Source organism: Pinus tabuliformis, chromosome 5_2 (assembly GCF_031772625.1).
Source record: "Pinus tabuliformis cultivar Carrire ecotype Pingquan chromosome 5_2, CPIR1, whole genome shotgun sequence".
In the NCBI taxonomy this organism is placed as follows: Eukaryota; Viridiplantae; Streptophyta; class Pinopsida; order Pinales; family Pinaceae; genus Pinus; species Pinus tabuliformis.
In genome coordinates this window covers 629312071-629319259 of record NC_142306.1, presented here as the reverse complement: position 1 = coordinate 629319259, position 7189 = coordinate 629312071, and positions in this window count along the sequence as shown.

Genomic DNA, 7189 nt, shown 5'->3' with positions numbered 1-7189 from the left:
TAAGGTGTGTTGTGTGTTAAGTTATTGTGTATTTATATTTGACTTTCCAGCGTTGTTTCATATTCCATCATTAATAAATGTTGTTCTATTTCTGTGTGCTGTTCGATTTATTCTTAAAGTAGAGATTGATATTAATTTGGCTTTGCTATTGTTCATTTCCATTAATTAGAGTTTGTTGTTCAGATTCATTTAATTACAGTTTGCTGCCCATTTACTTTGTTGTTCATTTCTGTTGATTAATTGCAATAGTTTGCTTTTAAAGAGTTTTCCTAGTTTACTTTCAATGGCAGCTTTAATTCAATTTCTATTTCCTTTTAATTGCTTTAAAGCAGGACTATCAACTGTAGAGAACATTGGTTATTGCTTCCTCGTTCCCAGATTGATTGTCTTGTTCTAGTTTGATTTCAATTGCATCAATCTCTAGAGGAATGAGTTATTGCTACTGTATCCTCAATTGATATTTGCTGAGTGAATAGTTGGATTTCAGAGAATTTGAGTTTATGTTATTGTTAGATTTCTTTTTCAAGCATTCATTCACTTTTGGATTTTAAGCACTATACTGCAAAACATTACTCTTGAGTAAATAGTCGCCTCAGACTGAGTACACTCTTGAAATAAAAAGTCATCCCCAGGTTGATAATTAATGTGAAGGTAATTAGGAGTTATAAAGACACCTTTTTATCGCTCCACATTTTGGCGCCGTTGCCGGGGAGAGTGTAGCCATTTTTAAAAGAGTAGTGTGCATCCGATGAGTGTCTATTAGGAAAGAATTGGGTATTAAAAATGGAAGGTAAGAACCTACGTACGGAGCATGTAAAAGCCCTGCTCCCTCGCCCGCTTTTCAACAGAACTGTTAAAGAACTTAGAGTAGAAATAGATGTTTGAATTTTTGTGTGAATGACTAGGGAAAAAATAGAAATTTTGAAAAATGAATCACATGATTTCACTCAAGTGGTGATGTAAGCACCACCCATTTCACTAACTAATTGACAGGAATATTGGAAAAAGGAGCTTCGAAGAAACACATTAAGAACATCTTCTGTTATGGTAAGAAACTGCCCAATATTTCTACTTTTGAATTTCCTGCTCAACTAATTCCACACCCTCACCATAATAAACCAGTACAACATGCTTACAGTGTTGAACTGCCAAATTTACCCACCCTTCCCACCCATTCTATCTCACATGTGCCATTAGAGAAAATTTACAATGAGATTCAGAATGTTTCAAATTCAAAAATTGTAGAAGCTATGGAAGAAAATGAGGTTTCTTTTAGGTTGCACCAACAAACCATTTTAAAAGCTCAAGAACTTCATGGTATGATGGGAAATCAAGCAAGTAATGAATATATTGAATATTGGTTTCACTCCATCACGTGTTTGCATCATCACTCCATAATTTTCACTCCATCACGTGTTTGCATCATCACTCCATACTTCAACAATTTTTGATACCATCTTTTCAAGGGAAGTTGGCTTCTCATACCCTAATTTTTATCAACATGCATTTTTCAAATTTGGGTATGTGCATATGTAAATCCTTATTTCTAAAATGGTTCCACTGGAAATACTCTTATACATAAACATATTCGATTCTCAAAGAAGAGTAGGATAGTGGAGAAAATAAAATAAATAAACAAATAAAACAAACACATCTTTTTTATTTTTATTTTTGTAAAACTAGTTGTTTTTTGTTGCAACATGCTATGGAAATCAACATCGGTGATAATTTTTTAATTCATTTGTGTATGTAGATGACTTATAATGGAAATAATAGTTCTACAAACATTCATATTCACTTTTATCACCAATTTGAAAAAATGCTTGAATATCACATTTTTTTTGGCTTGCGGGCTTGATGAAATTTCTGAAAAACACTCAGGACAGTCATGTTTTGAGGGATCAAAATGAAATATTTTTAAAACATTTTTCTATCCTAAGTAGCCCTTGATGTCTACTTTCCAACCCAATTTGAATCACTCAATTTGGATTTGAAACGAAAAATTTCGAACCAAAACATTGACAGGGTGTCTAGCGGGCAGCTTAGGAACAGAGTTGGGATAGTCAGTTTTTGGAGGCCTAAATGAATGAATTTTTAAAACCTGTTTCTATGGTATATTCCCCTATGAATCTAGTTTACAATGCAATTTTAATCACTCATTTTCGATATTTTATGGGGAATTTATGATCACAATACTGACTGTCTATCGTCAATCAAAACCCTTAAAACTATGTCTTTCCGGCTGTTCCTTATAGTATTTGACCTATCAATTCTTCTTGTGTTCAAAACCTATTTCTATTGGAGATAAATAAATGAATCTAATTTCATTTCCAATTTGAATCATTCGAATCCGACATCAAACGAAAAATTTATGCTTGAAGTATCAACTGCTGGTCTAAGTTGGTTAATTGAAAATGACTCTGTTATGCAGGTTGTTCTAACTAAAATTGAAATATCATATCATTGAATTTTTAAAACCTATTTCTACTGGAGATAAAACTTTGAATTATCTATCATTTGGCTTTGGAATCACTCAATTTGGACGAAAAACAAAGAAGTTGTGATCAAAACACTGCAGGTTAGCGTGATTGGCCACTACTCTTCCGCAAGTGACAAATAAATTTTACTTTGTTATTTTCTCCATGGATTTGTTCTACGGAGTAACTACTTGTTAGGTTTTTTTGCATAATTCTTGGATTAGGGGAGCCGTGCACCTCTCTTTCTCCATGATTTAATGTTTTATTGCAGGTAGACACTTGTTTTTTGCAGGTCCTAGGAGAAAAAAAATGTCAATTTATGGACGAGTGATTCTTGAAAGAAATTTTAAATGAAACAAAGGAATTTCATCCAACTCATTACCTAACAGATTCATAATAGAATAAATGAAGAATTGATTTCCATTAGAAGATTCATGTCTTGTTACTGCTGCCAAAACATTTTTCAAAGAGATCATTTTTTTTACATAATATCATAGCGGTTGTAACTTAATTTATTTATTTACATGCTGTTTTTTAAATGAAATGTTGTCTCTTTCCTAATTTCTCTTATATTTTGTATTTCAGGTGTTGCTTCATTCAAACTATAACCCATCCTCAGTATCAATACAGTGAACAACGAATTCCTTCTTTGCATTTTATGCTTGTGCATTTTGCTGCTCCTTTTCTGAAGGGACAACATTTGTGTGCACTTTTGTTGTTTCTTTTCCAAAGGGACAACATTTTCATTTTTCTATTCCTTTTCAAAAGAACATCGCCTTTTGTGTCAGCCGTTCCTTTTTCACGTTCATTTTTTCGTTCCTTTTCCACGGTTCATTTTGCCGTTCCTTTTCCACGGTTCATTTTGCCGTTCCTTTTCCACGGTTCATTTTGCTGTTCCTTTTTCGCGGTTCATTTTGTTGTTCTTTTCTCAACGGAACGGCACTTGCATTTTTTCTGTTCCTTTTCCAAAGGAACAACACTTGCGTTTTCGTTGTTCCTTTTCCAAAGGAACGACACTTTTCATTTTTGATGTTCCTTTTCCAAAGGAACGGCACTTGCGTTTTTGCTATTCCTTTTCCAAAGGAATGACACTTTTCATTTTTGCTGTTTCTTTTCCAAAGGAACGACACTTGCATTTTTGTTGTTCCTTTTCCAAAGGAACGACACTTTTCATTTTTGTTGTTCCTTTTCCAAAGGAATGACACTTGCATTTTTGTTGTTCCTTTTCCAAAGAAACAACACTTTTAATTTGTTGTTGTTCATTTTCCAAAGGAGCAGCACTTGCGTTTTTAATGTTCCTTTTCTAAAGGAATGAAACTTTTCATTTTTGCTGTTCCTTTTCTAAAGGAACAACACTTTTAGTTTTTGCTATTCCTTTTTCCAAAGGAACGGCATTTGCGTTTTCACACTTTTTTATGTGTATTTTTCCTTTTTGGTGTGCATTTTCATTGTTGTTCCCTACACGGAACATTACTTTTTGAGTGTTTTTGTTGTTCCTTAAAAAAAAAACAACACTTTGGGAGTATTTTTTAGAGCAACCCTTCCTTCCCCTTGTGGAATTATTCCTAATTCACCTCAACAACACTTTCCTGATTCTCTTTCATGGCGTGAAGTACACTATTTTTATGAGGACAAGAATTATGGATTCTTTTGAAGCAAGTTAATATCATTCACGTTATGATCTTTAACAAGACAGATCCTTGATGATAGATTATTTTCAAAGGGACACAATTATTTATATACTACTTTACTGCATTGTTTTCTATTGAACATGATGTTGATTGATCATCTTAATACCATGCTGGTTCCACCCTTCCTGGTTATAATCTTCTCTGTCTATAATAAATGAAATTATGGGTATATTTTTTCTATTGACATGTTCAACTTCTTCCACCATCCCTGCTCTTAAGGAGTACTGAGCTTCCCTCTTTTTATCATAAAAATGTGTAATAACAACAAAATTTTGTTCGCAGATGGAGGATAGGGGGTCTCATTACGAGCCAGCCTACCATGTTCATAAGGCTGTAACAAAGTGACATTCCCATTATGGCCACCACACCAGGGTTATGATCCATTGGATAGCCAAATTATCCTTGGAACATGAGGTCTCATCACGAACCAGCCTGATCACTTTTGCTACATCCTAGTCAATGGCAGTGTGGTTATCTCGTTACCACACCGGCACACTGATCTTCTATAGAACAGCACTGTAACTCTCCATTTATAAATTGAGGATCCTGGCTCATATGGGTTAAAAAGCAACCCTGCCGAGGCTATAGATGCCTGCTGGCAGCAGAGCCTCTGCTTATGGTATTGAAGTTATATCTTATCGTCAATTATTACTATAATACCCTTTTCTTATTTTTTCTTTTTATCAGAGAAGTTATTTCCTTAATTTTTTCCCTGTTTTGAACCTTTATGCATGAGAAATTGTTTTCCGATCAATCACATCATTTTCAGCTAGAATACCATTAGTAAAGTATATTTTTGGCATATTGTTGTTCTTTTTCTTTTTCGCATAACTTATCATCAAGCCAAAGTGTCCTATCTTTTATTCATAACTATATTTACACACTCTGCTCTCATTATAACCATAACTCTCGCCATCCTATCATTGATATGTGTACTCTGCTTCATTTACTGTTGTATTGTTCATTCCCTTGCCTTGCCATCAGCATAACACCTCTCATATGTGTTATGGTCATGGAATTCATTTTCCAATTGGAGGGGGGAATGTATGCATTATGGGATTGCATGCGATATGATTACTGCACTCTGCCATAACTTGTTGATTTGATAAAATATCTTATTGAAATTTTTGCATGCATCTTAATCTATTGCTATTCAAAACTAACATTGTGGATTCAAGAACATTGTATGCAAAATAGTGCTTTGTTTACAGGAGAACAACAAGTATGGGCAGAATTCTATTCACAGCATGACCACACTATTGCAACTAACAGAAGAGGCTCGAGCAACTCATGAATGTGAACAATTATTCAGACATGACGTGCTTACCTGGATTCCACCTTTTGCATCACTTTCAGCACCAACTTTGCCTACATCAGCTTCAATAAATGCGAGTCCATATATGTCATTCCACATTTTTGGAGGTAAAACTTGAGGTAAAATTGCATAATTTTCTGATTTATTACGAATTTAGGATAATTTCATAAAAATCCATTTTGAACATTATTTATCATCCTTCAGTCCACATTGGTACCACTTCCCATTTTTCAACGGCATATCATCTTTCAGTTCGGGGGAGTGTTGATTTCATTCATTTCTTTCTTATAACCATGTTATTCATATTCTTTATCATCCATTGCTATTCTTATTCCTTCTCAACACCTCCCTTATTCCATGTTGTTTTACAAAAAGCACAGAATTCAACAGCTGGTAGCAACCACCTCTATTTGTTTTCTAGCATCGCATGAGGGCATGCTAATTCTTCAAAGAGGGGGAGGGATTGCTACACATGATGGATGTTTTCTACTTTCTTCCTCATTTAAGGCATACAATTTCATTTTTACACAATGCAGAAATTGATTTCCATAATACTTTTAAAACTATGAACTCAATTCTTGTGATTTTTGGAAAACACAGACGTATCATTAATAGAAACCCAGACAATTTCAAGAAATATTGGTTCATAAAATTTTGGAAATCATGCACTTTCACCTACAACGATTTTGTTTATATCTCGTGATCCGTGCATCAAAACGATCTGATTTTTGGATCATAAAGACATTCATATATTATAAATTTACTTGCAACATTTCAACAAAAGCTGGTTTGTAGTTTTTGAGAAAATGGTTAATGAAGGTTGCTGTCACTTATATCATATTTTGCTGCAACTTCATTGTTATGTCTTCATCAAGATTGATAAAATTGAATATTCATTAATTAAGGAAGAATTCATTTGTTCTATCCATTTCATGAGCTGGGATGAACAAATTTTTTTATTGCTTGGTTAACACATGGGTTTTGTCTTTGGGTTGCATGAGGACATGCAACATATTGAGTGTGGGGGTATGTTGGGTCGTTAATATACCATTATTATTGTCACTTTTGAATGCTTATTCCACCCATTTCTACCATTCTTCATCACGTCATTTATCATATAATTCTATTTTACAATGATTTATGCTCTTATGTAAAAATATTATTTATTCTCCTTTATTTCTAATAAATTGATGATTATGCATGATTTTATCAATGAAAGTTTCATAAATTGGTTATAACATTATTCACCATTTTTAGCCTCCAAGATAATTTCCAGATTGAAGATTTGATCATTAAAAGTGCCAACTCAGAAATGCGCTGGAATAAGAAGTGACAGTTTTGCGGTTGAGATTCTGAGCAAATGAAGATGAATCTGAAAAATCTATAACATGGGTTTTGTCCAGAACGGACCAAATTAACTTAATGGAAAAATGGTTTGGCCAAATTCAGCTTGTATTGAGAGAAACACAAGGTTCTTTGGGAACGATTTTCTCAGATTCGTTGTGTGGCCGTTTTCCAAATCTCAGCTGCAAAGCCGAATTCTCCTTGCTCTTGTTGAAAGATGGATGGAAATATATCTTCTTGTTGATCAATTGGTTGGAAACAATCTAATTTTGTAATAGAAATCATATTGTAATTATCTCTGTTGTAACTTCTCTCTGATCTCTCTCTATTTAAATGAAAACAGAGATCAGAGGGGGGATGGA